This window comes from Tenrec ecaudatus, chromosome 12 (assembly GCF_050624435.1).
Source record: "Tenrec ecaudatus isolate mTenEca1 chromosome 12, mTenEca1.hap1, whole genome shotgun sequence".
Taxonomy (NCBI): Eukaryota; Metazoa; Chordata; class Mammalia; order Afrosoricida; family Tenrecidae; genus Tenrec; species Tenrec ecaudatus.
Genome location: NC_134541.1, coordinates 16520436 through 16534481, shown reverse-complemented (window position 1 = coordinate 16534481; position 14046 = coordinate 16520436). Strand labels below are relative to the sequence as shown.

Genomic DNA, 14046 nt, shown 5'->3' with positions numbered 1-14046 from the left:
CATTTTCCCGACCTTCTTAAAGCACAAACCCATTGTCAAGTCCATTCCAACCAACAGTAAAGCCTGTGAGACAGGCTAGAATCCCATAGGGATTCCGAGGCTATCAATCTTCATGGAGACAGACACATCTTTCTACTCCAGAGCAGCTGATGGGTCCAAACCATTGACCTTTGGGTTAGCACTGCACTACGACCGGGGCTTCTCAACAAACACAAACCCAACCCAACCGACTGCTGTGGAGTGGGTTCTGACGCAGAGACTCGGTACTGTGTGGGCCTGCTCCGGCACTGAGGAGCCCTGGTGGGGCTATGCTGTTGGGCTGTGAAATATGAGATGGGAGGTTCGAAGTTTGGGCTAAACATAATCCTGCTCAAGCTTTCCCTCGTGAAAACTAGAGACTGTTTGGGGGGGGGGTATTTTTTTTTCTTCAGTTCACACGTCTTTATTAAAGGACTGTGGTTACTGGGAGGAGGCCATGATGCTGGACACGCTATCAAAGTCAATCTTCTCCACGATGTTCTTGGGCTTGATGTTCTCTTCCTGTCTGCAGATGAAGATCTGGCCCGACTCGTTGGCATTCCAGCCGTACTTGCTCATCCACACCTTCAGCTGGTGGCTGTCAGGTCCCCAAGCATCTCAGCCAGGAGCCAGCGGTCAATGTGCTGGTATGTGATGCCCACCAGGTGAGAGACGAACTTGCGGACAGAATCTTCAAAGCCCATGATGCCTTTCGAGAGGCCCATGTTTTCTTCCAAGGCTTGCCAGAAGGCCTGGAAGTGGCAAGTCTCCAGCAGGTCACCAAGGTAGAGAATCTGTCGGTTGGGCCGTTCTTTTTGATGTGCTTGGTCGATCATGCACTTGCACAGGGTGAAGTCGGTGTGGGGCAAGTTGATGAGGGCCTTCAGCAGGATCTGGGTCGTGACGGTGGTCTGGAAGAAGGCTGGGTTGAACTGGTACAGCTTTAGGGCAGCGAGGTTGGCCTCCAGGTTGTAGGCACTCTCCTTGGCCTGGGTCTCCACATAACACTCTAGGGCGGCCAGGTTCTCAGGATTGTACCTGTCGATACCCTTGAGCAACTCGCCCACGTTCGCTCTCATCTGCTCAAACATTGCCATGACCACTGCGGCTCTCCACTTCCCGGCTGGAGGCTGAGGCCGTGCCGGCCCGGCGGCAGAAAGGACTGGAAACAGAAGGTCGGGGTATGTTTTTTACAGCCCTGTCCCTAAATGCTTAGAGTCTTGCGTTTGACAAACCAGGGTTCAAATCCGCGCTACCCATTTTAGGTGTACGACCTCAGATGGGATCTTTTTATTTAAACATTTTATTAGGGACTCATACAACTCTTATCACAATCCATGCACACATCAATTGTGTAAAGCACATCTGTACATTCTTTGCCCTCATCATTTTCAAAGCACTGGCTCTCCATTTAAGTCCTTGGCATCAGGTCCTTTTTTTTCCCCCTCCCTCCCTCCCCGCTCCCCCCTCCCTCATGAGCCCCTCAGATGGGCTCTTAAACATTCTGGACTTCAATATCAATTCCTCATCCTAACATCGAAACACTTTAGGGGTGATGGAAGGACAAGTTAAATGGGATCGTGTACATAGTGACCATGAGCACAAGTAAGTGTTCTGGGATCCCCATTTTTGCTAATGCCTTTATGTAGTCAATAAAACACAGGACACTATCTTTCTAGTACTCTCTGCCTCCAGCCAAGATTCATCAGACATCAGCAATGATACCCTACATTCCACATCCTCTTCTGAATCCAGTTTGGATTTCTGGACCGTGAATAAGGAAAACCAAAGAATTGGTGTATTAGACTTATGGTGTTGGTGAAGAATATCAAATCTACTGTGGACTGCCAAAAGAACAAAGTAATCGGTCTTAGGATTCCTGGTGGCACGATGGTTGTCCAGTGGGCTGCTAGCTACACGGTCAGCGGTTCGAAACCACCAGCGGCTCTCTGGTGGAGAGATCTGAAACCCACAGGAACAGTTCTACCCCGTCCTATAGGGTTGCTGTTAGTCAGCATTGACTCGACAGCCGCGAGGGTTTTTTGAGCGAAGTAAGGATGGTGACACTTTGTCTCCCTTCCTGTGGACATGTTATCAGGAGGGACCGGTCCCTGGACAAGGACATTTTGCACAGTAGAGAGAAGGTCAAGGCGAAAAGAGAAAGCTGCTCAAAGAGGGGTTGACACAGTGGCTGCAACAATGGACTTCAACAGAGTACCTATTGTGAGGCTGGAACAAGACTGGGCGAAGCTGTGTTCCGTTGTTCGCAGTCACTGTGAGTCAGAACCAACTCTGCCGCGCGACGTCTAACAACCACAGCATGTGCTGTACTGGCCGTGGCACGTGGCATAGCGTACATGCCAAATAAGTGCTCGCTGTTCTGACCCGGCTTGGCAAAAGTAGCAGGAGAGAAGGCCCTTGATGAGGCGACACAATGACTGGCTCCAACACAGCAGTGATTGGGAGCGAGGCGCAGGACCGAGTAGTACTGCCTCCTGTTGGAGGAGGGGCTTCCAAAGTGCTTGGGCAAATGGAATTCAAAGATGAGCTTTCCCCACTACTGGTACATGACGCCGTGATACACCAGAACTGACAGGGTGGCACCCAACAGCCACCACCCCATGGCCGTGGTACAAACCACAAGCAAAGGAGGCGTAAGAGAGGAACAGAGAAAGCGCCAGGAGCATCCCGAGGGGGAAGTGTACCAGTGCTGACCGGAGATTTCTCTGAACTCCAGTAACCCTTGGTCCTCTCTGAGCCTGGTTCAAACAGAACACCTGGCTGTGGATCCTCTCTCCTCTCATGTTCCTAACGGATACGCAAGCAAGTCCCACGGCCACAGCAGCTTCAGTTCCTGCAGGGTCTTGTCCCCTGAGAGTCACGGTCCCACCAGGAGACCAAGTGGGCCAGCGGTTGAGCCGCTCTGGACTTCAATGTCCTCATCCGTGAATGGGGAGAATCAAAGTTGCTCGTGAGGATTCCATGAGCTGTTCATCCATTCCGACGACGTAAGAAGCATTGTGGAGCAAGGGCTCAAAAACGGTTGGCAGCAGCTAGCCACCATCCGGTGGCTTTCCATCTCCCTGGGATTGAAATCCTGCCCCAGGTCCTCGTCGGCAAGCACGTGACGGGACCCTTTCCTGCCACCCTCGCCCCTTTACTTTTTCTGCTCCCACCTCACTGGGCCCTGCCTGAACATGTAAGTTCTTCCGCTCAGGGCCTTTGCATCTGGTGTTCCGTCTGTCTGATGGCGTTTCCACCTAGTGGTCGCCTGGCTGGGGCCTGGTTATTCTGGTTCTCAGCGGACACACGGCTTCTTCAGAGAGCCCTCCCCGCTGACCTACCAGTTACTTCCATCAGCCTGATTTCGTTTCTCGATCATTATTACTATTGACGATGTTGTGGGGTTTGGGGAATTTGGTTTTCTTTTTTTGGCTCTTGTTTGTTCTAATGTTGATCTCCACGAGAGCTGGGACTTTCTTCAGCACTGTCACCTCAGTGCCTGAAACATTCCCCGGCACAGGAGAGGACTGACTACTACTGCTACTGCTAATAATGTTGTGAGGAGTTATTATGACCAGGTCATGTGCACCCCACTCAGTCCTGCTAAGCTCAGTCCAACTGATTTGCAGCACAGCGGGGGCTAGGTTGGGAATGTCCCCAGTTCCAGGGACTTTCCCACCAGCCTTCCCCTTTCCATCATTGGGGTGTCCCCTCCTCCTGAAAGCTTGATGCTGGCCCAGGAGCCACCCAGCCAGCTGGGGCTCTGAGTCCTCTTCACTTGGCTTCAGAAAGGAGGGAGCAGATTCCTTCCCGAATTCCCCTCTAGCTTGGAAGAGGGAAGGGGAGGTCCCAGAATTCCAAGGCTCATTTTTCTAGCCTCCATGATCCACAGAACACAGCCAACAAATGAACAAAAGCCAGCTCAGTGAGGCAGTTAAGTGCCAGGGATCCAGACCATCCCTGTCCCAATCCCGAAGCCATTTCCCTGAGCAGAGATTGGCAAATGGTTTTCTTAAAGAACCAGACATCATTGTTTTACGCCTTCGAGGGCCTAGAGTCTGTCGCAGCTTGCCTGCCTCGCTGTTTTCGCACAGAAGCAGCCAGTCACGGTGGTGGTGTTGGACCCATCCAGGCGATTGTGAGGGCCTCCCCAGGGGCCGGGCCATAGTTCTCCAAGCCCTGTCTCTTTCTGGCCTCAGTTTCCACCTCTGTACCAGATGATTTTGCCCCTGCCGACCTCGAGGAGTACACGTGACAGTGTACAAAGTGGGGTGCCCAGTGGTTGGCCACCAAAGGGCTCAACAAGTGGGATCAGGCATCGCCCGCTTGCTCTTCAAACACTGACTTAATCCCATCACTTCCTCCTAGTAAGGCTCACCACCTCCATTTAACAGCCTAGGAAGCCAAGGCCCAGAGAAGCAGCTAGCTCAAGCTTCCAGAGCCAGGAAGCGGCAGTCCGAGCACCAAACCCCATCAGCCCTTCAGGATTCAGGATTCAGGATTCTCCTCCACAGGAGCTCTTTCGACAGATTGGGGAATCGAAGGCTGCGACAATGACTAGTCAAAGCAAGTGAGCACAGGCCCCACCGACCACAGAAGAGCAGGCTGGATTCCTGCCTGAGATGTCAGCAGGCTCGCCTGACTCCCTCCTCCCACTCCCTGTCTCCAGCTGTGTTTTCTTTGCATTCCGGCTTGGCTTGGAGAAGCTGGATCCCTTCATCTCCCCTCCTACCCATTCTCCCACCCCAGCTCCCCCCAGGAGGAGACCCCTCCCCTTCTCACCCTGCCAGTGCTCAGACACACTGCTGGAACCTGGTGGTGGGGACCCAGTTGGAATGGAGAGGGGAACCGATAACCCACCAGGAGCCCCTGGTGACAGGTCTCCAAACAGGTCAAATGACCACGTATGTATTTCTAGCAGAAGAGCCCTCCTGGGGCCCTAGGGGGAAGGGAGGCTGAGGCTTTCTAGGCTCAGTGGGGGCAGAGCTGTCCATCGCCTTTCTGTGACTTTCGAAGGTTGGGGCCCGTCTTTGGCTTTCTCCTTTCCATTTCCTCTGAAGTCCACTTCCTTTCCTGTCTGGGGAAGGAGCCATCCATCTGTCCTTCAAGGTCTTGCTAGACTGAGACTCAAGGTTCTCCCAAGGATCCCTTAACTCCCACAGTCCTTTGCATGTCCGTGCCCGGTGCCTCAACTGTTGACCTCAAGCAGCTCTCTTCCTCACTGACTTCTTTCTTCTCTTCATGTTCCAGCCTCCTTTCTAGTTTCTGTGCTTCCTTCCAGCCTGCTGGTTGACTCTGACTCATGGCCGCTCTCTGTGCTCCTCTGCGCTTGCTTTCCTTACGAATGAGGTCTCTGTGTGGTCTCATTGCTGTCCCTGAGTTCATGCATCACCCAGCAGGGACTTCCCGTCCTGGGTCCTTGAAGTGTTCTGAGGAAGGGGTGGAGGAGCTGAGCAGTCTCCAGACATGTTTGGGTTTCACAGCCGGTATTGAAATATCAAAGGACTTGAAGGGAGAGCGCAACAGGAGGGAGGGGCTTTTCTTTGGACCATAAGGATGGGCCACCCCCTTCGGCCTCAGCTTATCTCTTTTTGGCAGGACCTTCCTGGAGATTGCAAGAAGCCGCCAACATAAGCATCTCAATTGTTCTTCAAGTTGCTCTGATGTGATGCTCTCTGAAGTCCCAACAGGAGCATAAACGGCGGTTTAACCAACTCTTTGGCCACGACCTAACAACCACTGACCATAGTCAGGAATCGTGAGCCGTCCGGCACTCTGGCTTCCCTCTTGGCCCACACAGCTAGTGTGTTGTTCTTGTTGCTGAGAGGTTTCAACTCACAGTGACCCTGTGTACAGACCCTGTGTACAACGGAACAGAAGAGAACCCCGCTCAGCCCCGCGTAAGCCTCAGTTACTCTGCTGGTTGAGCCCATGGTGGCGGCAGCTCCTGTGTCAATCCATCCTGTCCAGGGTCTTCTTTTTACCCACCGTCCCACGACGTTACCCAGCATGCTGTCCTCCAGGGACTCAACTCTCCTGAGAACACGCCCAGCATATGTGAGACTAAGTCTCCCCTTCCTGGCCTCTAAGGAGCATTCAGGCTGCGCTGCTTCTCAGACAGATGTAGACAGCTAGGTAGGTTTTAGCACCTCCATCCTCCGATTCCAAAGCCCTTCCCCTTCCCAGTCTCCACTTTTCACCCAGATGCTCAAGTCAAATCCACAGGAGTCATCCTTGACTCTCATCCATGACTCCCTTGATTCCCTTTTGTTCCATGTCAACAAATCCTGGTGTTTCTAAAGGATGCTCCACATCATCCACTTCTCCTTTCCCACTTGCACCAACATTGTTGTTGTTAAGTGCCCCTGAGTTGGTTCGATTCATAGGGACCCGGTAGACGCCAGAACAAAACACTGCCCGGTCCTGCGCCATCCTCACAATGGCCCCCATGTTGAGCCCAGGTATTAATCCGGCCTGTAGAGAGCCTGCCTCTTTTTTGCTGCCCTTCCACTTTACCAAGAGTGATGTCCTTCCCTGGGTACTGATCTCTCCTGACAAAATGCCCAAAGTACTTGAAATGAAGTCTCCCCATCCTTGCCTCTAAGCAACACTCTGGCTGTACTTCTTCCAAGACAGATTTACTTGTGCTTTCGGCAGTCCACGATACTTTCAGGATTCTTCTCCAGCATCACAATTCAGATGTATCAATTCTTCTCCGGTCTTCCTTATTCAGTATCCAACTTTCACATGTATATGAGGCGACTGAAGAGGCCATGGTTCGAGTCAGGTTCACTTTAGTCCTTGTGGCAGTTAGATAATCTGTTGTTAACTTGAGACTATAAGAGTGAAGGGGCGGACTTTAGCCTGTCAATCAGGTTGCTGCGTGGTGACCTCATTTGGAGGCACTAAGCTCTGGAGGTGGGACACAGACTGACTCTCTGCTTAGTATTCTTGATGACAAGACACCTGGAGCTACACTAGAGCCCTGGAGCTGGAGGAGCCACACGTGGAGACCCACTGGATCCACAAGACTTTGCACCCACTGACCTGTGATCTTTCTGCATTCAGTGTCATTGTATGTGTTGCATGAGTCTGAAGAGGACTTTATAGATTGGCATCGGACATATGGGCTAATATCAGACTTGATCTGACTGGGCTGGGATGTTTTCTTAATGTACAATTGCTCTTTGAAATAAAGCTCTTTCTTATACACGTAGGAGCGTCTGTGCATTTGTTTCTCGAGGCATACCTAACAGTCCTCAAAGGAACGTCCTTGCTTTTCAACATTTTAAAGAGATCGCGTGCTGCAGGTGTGCTTACCGCAGCGGCACGAACATTGTCATCCCTTACCTGGAAGATTTGCCTCGTCTCTCCTGCCGCACTTACCCACGCTTGTAAGTCCATCCTTCCTGCTCCCAGCAAAGTGATCTTTAAACAAAAGGCACACTATTCCTCTGCTCAAAACTCTCATCACACACAAAATAAAACCTGGGCTCCGTCCCAGAACCCCTGAAAAAGCTCTAGGTGATCAAATTCCTGCCTGTGTTTCCTCCAACCCCATCTTCCACCAGCTCTTGCAGCACCCTAAGCCTGTCTAGTCTTGATCTCCCACTAACTCTTCCCCAGCCAGATCCCCGCACAGGTTTCCCATAGGTCCTGAGTCACTCGGTTCTCTCCTCGAATGACACCCCTTCCAGAAACCCCCTCTCCATCATTCACCTGTCATTCTGCTTGGGTGCAATTCTTGGTTTTGCTAATTGTGTCAACTCTGTAACCAAAACGCTGTCGTTTCCACAGTGACACGGAGTAATGGCCATTGTGTTCAAGCATCGCCCTTGTCCCGTTCCAAGCCACACCCCCCTCACCCCCGCTCCCAATCACTGTTGACTTCTCTGATGCCCCTTTTGCAGGGCTTGGGGACCACCACACCACAAGGGCAGAAGCCTTGCTCTCTTATGCACATGTCCCCAGAGCCCAGCATAGTGTCAGCACTTGAAACATGACTTCAAGAATGGGTGCCTATTGTCACCCGCAGACCTTCCAAAGGGGAAGGGTCTGTTGCCAGTGTGCCCTGACCTAATCCCCCCACACACAACTCCCCACCCCCCCTCTAAGTCCCTAGGGCTTCATGCTGCCCCACCCCCCCACCCCCAGCTCCTTGCACTTCTTTTGGCTGGTCCTGAGCTGGTATGAGGCCAGGAATGTCATGCTCTCTTAATCCCTTGGGTGAGGGAGGGCCCCAGCAATCCCTAAGGCCCCAGAGGTGCCGCTCTGTGTCAGGACTGACTGTCCAGGGACAGGGCCGCCACTCGCCCTACTTGCAACAGGCCAGCTGCTGTAGGATGTCCCAAGAATCATCTCCTGACCCCGAGCCCTTGTGTTCCCTGAAGTGGGAGTTGCAGCTGGAGAGCAGGCACTCCCTCCCTCGCAGGACAGAGCCAGTGGTCAGCAAATCCCTGCTGCTCCAGGCGGATGCACAACAGCCCTTGCAGTGCATTATTCCCCCTTCCCCCCCAACCCCCAGTGGACTCCCACCCATCAGATGGACCGTGATGTAGTGGGGGTTTCTTGGCATTTTGAAGTAGGAGGGGGGCTTTAAAGAGCTCCTGGGAAAATTCTATTCTCCTTTAACTCCCATTTCCCACGAATTTTCCGAAGCCCCTAGTACTGCCGGCATGTCTGCTGAGGCCCTGCTGCCAACGTCATTCATGGTTCTCATTCCCCAAGGACTCCTGCCCATCAGCAGCTTCTACAAGCAGGGAGTTTCTGTTTATGGTTTTGTTTTTCAGACCTAGGTCTGGAGCCCAAACGAAAAGACTTTTATTTCCCTTGGCCTGGGGTAGGGCCCGGGTACTGGGGAATATTTTTTTAAATCATTTTATTGGGGGCTCATACAACTCATCACAATCTATACATACAATTGTGTAAAGCACATTTGTACATTCATTGCCCTCATCATTCTCAAAGCATTTGCTCTCCACCTAAGCCCCTGGCATCAGCTCCTCGTTTTTTCCCCCTCCCTCCCCATTCCCCCTCCCTCATGAACCCGTGATAATTTATAAATTATTATTTTGTCATATCTTGCCCTGTCCGACGTCTCCCTTCACCCACGTTTCTGTTGTCCCTCCCCCAGGGAGGGGGTTATATGTAGATCCCTATCATCAGTTCCCCCTTTCCACCCCGCCCTCCCTCCACTGGGGAGTATCTTGACAACCCTTCAACTGGATATAATTTAAAGAACCGAGAATAAGGGGCATTGATGAACAGAGACATTAAACCAAACGGCACTGACAGGAAAACCGGTAGCAGTTTCTTAAAAAGATGAAACATACATTTACCACTCACGTGGCCCAGCAATTTCAGTCGCACGCAGCTGCCCAAGAGAAACGAAGACTGTCCACACAAAGACCTGCACATGATTATGTTCTCAGAAGCATAATCATTTATTTATTTATATTAAAAGATCACTTTATTGGGGGCTCTTACAGCCCTTATAACGATCCACACATCAATTGCATCAAGCATATTTGTACACATGTTGCCATAGTCATTTTCTAATCATGTACTTTCTATTGAGCCCTAAGTATTAGCTCCTCTGTTTTCTCTCCCTCCCCACCCTTGTGACCCCTTGATCGATTATAAAATATTGATTTTCATATTTTACACCGATTGTAGCCAGCATTACTTCCAGGAATCACAGAGTAGGAAGAATCCCATAATCTGCCAGCGGGTAAAGGAGACAGAGTGCCGCCTGTCCACACAATGGGTTGCCACCAGCCACACCTGCAGACGAGCGCCAGCTGCAAGCTAAGACCTGGAGAACGTTTGGCTATGCAAAAGAAGCCAGGCACAAAGATGATATTTCCCATGGTTCCATATATAGAAAATATGCCCCAAAGGCACATATCTAGAGAGAAAGTCGGGCAGTAGTTTACCACCCGCCGCTCCTTGGGAGAAAGATGAGGTCGTGACTCCTGCAGAGTTACCACCTCGGAAACCCACAGGGGCCGTTCTACCCTGTCCTAGGAGTCACTGTGAGCCGGCATCCACTCAAGGGCAGGGACTGGTTTGGGACAGGCATTGACTGCAAATCCCCACCAGACATCTCCGGTGCGATAGAAATGTTCACACTCCAAAGGGGTAAGGGTTGCAAGGCTGTCGAATCACTAACGACTAGTGCAATAGGACCTGGGACTGGTGATCCCATAGTATGCAAATTAGGGGGAGAATAAAAAAACACTGCCCTCTAGTTGATGCCCAGAGGACAGGGCAGAAGTAACGCCTTGAGGGAGTCGAAAGCCCCCTCTTTATTTATTTTTAAAAATTGTGGGTTTTTTTTCAATAAATTTACAGGGGAGAGCGTGAACGCAGTCCCCCACTACCACAAATTATGCAGTCGAGTTTCCCACATTTGGGGAAATCACAGGGGTCAGCACATCCGGAGTGCAATGGATGAGCCTCGCCCTGGGAAACCACCTTCGTGATCATGGTATCTCCCCTGCCAGGTAAGTATTCCCCTGAGGTGGCTTTGAACAAGTTTAACAGCCAGTAGTTCTCAACCTTCCCAATGCCACGACCCTTTCATACAGTTCCTCTTGATGTGGTGACCCCACCCGCCAATCATAAAATTATTTTCATTGCTACTTCATAACTTTCATTTTGCTGTTATGACTCGGGGACCCCTGTGAAAGGGTTGTTCGACCCCCAAAAGGGTCGTGTCCCACAGGTTGAGAACCACTGGTATAAACACCCTGCAAAATTAGACTCAATACAGGTTAAGTGCTTTCCCAGCCAGGTTTGAGACCTGTGGGTTACAGACCAGGTGTTAGAGGCTAAGAAGCCTTTAGTGGGGGCCCCATGCTCAGTGAGTGTTTTCCTCCCCCTTTTGTAGGTCAGAGTTTCCCTGATCTCAGATTTTCAGGAAGCTGTCAGCTGTCACCCCAGATCTGGGATGGAATTCGGCAGACTCAGCTTTTATCAGGATAAACATCCTAGTTCTTGACCACACTACCCAAATACAAAACTGGGCATGATAGAGACTCGGGGGAGGGTTGGGGGCGGGGGTACACCAACACAAGTGCTTCCCATCCCGAGATGACCCAAGTCACCCGGAGTGCTGAGCATGCACGGGTCAGTCCACTGGGACACAGAGCGACCTTACAGGACAGGAGGGTGGGCCTGCCTGAGAAGGAGGTTCTGTTGTCCGCCCCCACACTGTCTGAAAGGAGCTCCACAGACACAAACACTTTGAAGTCAACCTCCACTGGGCTGTTCCTCTTTTTGTGCCCTCTTGACCCTGTGTTTAGATATGATGGGCAAGGAGGCTGGAGGGTTTGCATGACTGTGACCTGCCCCCCCTCTGTTTTTAATTGATCCACTTCCCCTTTCATTTGTGGAGGAAACAGAGCAAAACATACTGCCGAGGGGCAGAGGCCATCACCTCAGAATTGGGACAGTATCCAGTGAGACCCTCTCCAATCCCCCCCTCCAATGTGGCTCTTTCTTTTTATCCCCCCAACCCTCCCTCCCTCCTTTCTTCCCTGAGGCTCCCCTCTCCCCCTCCCCTTGTCCCCAACCTCCTCCTAATCTTCAAAGACCTTTCCTTTGGAGCAAAAAACTTTTTTTTCTTGAGCGTGTGATTTTATTTGTGCATCCTGATGACGGTGTCATGAAATTGAGCTTGACGCAGTCTAATGTGTTCCGGTTTGTCCATGTCGTGAGGCACTGGGCAGATTCATCATCATTTTTTAAACACATACATTATTCTATTCTGTGTATAGACGGAGTCTGTCCTGTCTTCCACAGATGGATTTTTTTGCTTGTTTATTTGTTTGGAAATTGCTGTGATAAACAGGGTGTGTATAGATGTGTTCATGTTTTGTTCTTGATTTCTTTGGGGCGCATGAGTAGCGAGCTTACATGGTCTTTTGGTTTCTCTAGTTCCATTTGTTTAAGAAAGTGCCATACTGAGCGATTCTATCATCCCACTGGCAATTGACGAGTCTCCGGTCTTTCCACATCATCTCCAGCATTGGTTATTTTCTAATTTAAAATCACCGAAGAAACTCACAATGTTCCTTTGGTTTCTTGAAGCTTCCTCATCCTCCACTATGACCCCAATCCTGCCTTTCTTTCTCTGAAGGCTAGGCTGGAGCATGTACACAGGTACAAGCAGAGCTCAGGACCCGCAGAATCCAGGTCAGATAAACCCCTCAGGAACAGAAATGGGAGTAGCCAGGGGAGGGGGAGGGTGTGTGAGAAACCAAGGGGAAGGGAGACAGCGAGCAGGCAGTGTAAGATATGAAAATAATAATAATTTATCAAGGGATCACGAGGGGGGTGGAGGGAGGGAGATAAAAAGAAGAGCTGACACTGAACTCAACTAGAAAGTCAATGTTTAGAAAATAATGATGGCAACATATGTACAAGTATGCCTGATACAACTGATGTATGGATTGTTATAAGAGCTGTAAGAGCCCCCCAATAAAATGATTTTTAAAAAATATTAAAGACTGTGGTTTTTTCCAAACCATTTTATTAGAGCATCATCCAGACATACCATTGGATAATTCAGGCGACTGAAAGCAGTGTTGTACAATCTCTACCACAGTCAATTTCAATGCATTCTCTTCTTTCCTGCACTCTTGGATGTCATCTCCCCATTTACCGCTCACCCCCCACCCTGTCATGCCCCCAGAAACCTTTATTCTAGCTATTGTCTCTATTGATTTTCCTATCCTGGGTTTCCTATGCTGGAAAACATAGGAAAATACAAAACAGAGAGCCAGCAGGCTACCAACAGTAACAAAATACAATAGAGATGAATCCCAATCTGGAAAACAAATAGAAAATATTAAAAACCAGATCAAGCTCAAAGTATATCAAAAGATAAAATTTTAACCATTCAAGTCAGATTCATTTTTTAAAATTTATTTATTTAGTATTGGAAACGCTTACATTTGGCATTAGCCAGCCGGGCTCAGTTTATCAGTGGTTCTCAACCTTCCTAATGCCGCGACCCTTTCATATAGTTCCTCATGTGGTGGTGACCCCTCCAACCATAAAATGAATTTCGCTACGTCATAACTGTAATTTTGCTACTGTTATGAATCGGGTGACCCTGTGAGAGGTTAAGACCACAGGTTAAGAACCGCTGGTTTAGATGATTCCGATTTTGTTGACAACCTCTGAAGGGTCATTGTCAGGAGCCAGTTGAACATGTGCCTTCTTCTCGCCTTGGGCCTGATCAAGGTGTTGGCCTTGGCTACTTCAAGCCTCTTTGATGTGGTGCTTGGTGACATCCATCTTCTTCACAGGACTCGGGGAGCTTGATGATCCATGGCTTAGTGGTCCAGATTGTTTCCCCTGGGGCACTCTGCTGAGGGTATTAGGTATAGCCTCAGGCTGCAGGATGGTGGGTGATGTGCTAATCTCTTTTGTGTGCCTGTGAACACCAGTCAGCATGGTCCGTTTGTCCGTCAAAGCCTTTGCTTTGGCTCCATCTTGGGAGGGGCAGGGGCTCCCTTCTTTGTCTTCGGTGCCATCTTCGTAAAAGCAGATTTATCATGTTAATCGACTGTCATCATCTCCCCACCACTTTGTCTGATAACCAGGTCATTCCCATCCCTCAGTTATGGTCAGAGGGAAATGGCTGGAGGCTTCTTCCATGTATAGATCCTGCAAATGAATGTTGGGCTCCGCTGTCATCCGTAGCCTTCTGCAAACCAGAATTTCACAACTTAAGCCCTAACATTTCCTCCTCAGATTTGGTTTATGTTCTTGATAATCCTTGTGGATCATGGATGTTGGTGTGTTTCTTCCCTGTGGGTTTAGCTGACGTTTCACGTAGATGGCTCCTTGTTTGAAAACAAGCTTTTCAGACCCCAGATGTGATTCTTTCTGATAGCTGGGTACCATCGAATTTCTGCACCACCCTTTGCTGTAGCACCCGTCTCGTCCGTATTTCCTACATGAGGGCAAGGATGCACTGTGCTTCATGAGCAGCCTTCAGTACAGAACACAAGT

At 50.1% G+C, this 14046-nt stretch overlaps 1 non-coding gene and 1 pseudogene across 1 annotated transcript; both read right to left on the bottom strand.

Moving 5' to 3' along the window:
- Positions 1-456: 456 nt before the first annotated feature.
- Positions 457-1158, bottom strand: LOC142422514 (eukaryotic translation initiation factor 3 subunit K pseudogene; annotated as a pseudogene).
- A 9213-nt stretch (positions 1159-10371) lies between these two features.
- Positions 10372-10534, bottom strand: LOC142423602 (U1 spliceosomal RNA). Its single transcript, XR_012779217.1, has one exon. It is a non-coding gene; the product is annotated as a U1 spliceosomal RNA (small nuclear RNA).
- Positions 10535-14046: the final 3512 nt, after the last annotated feature.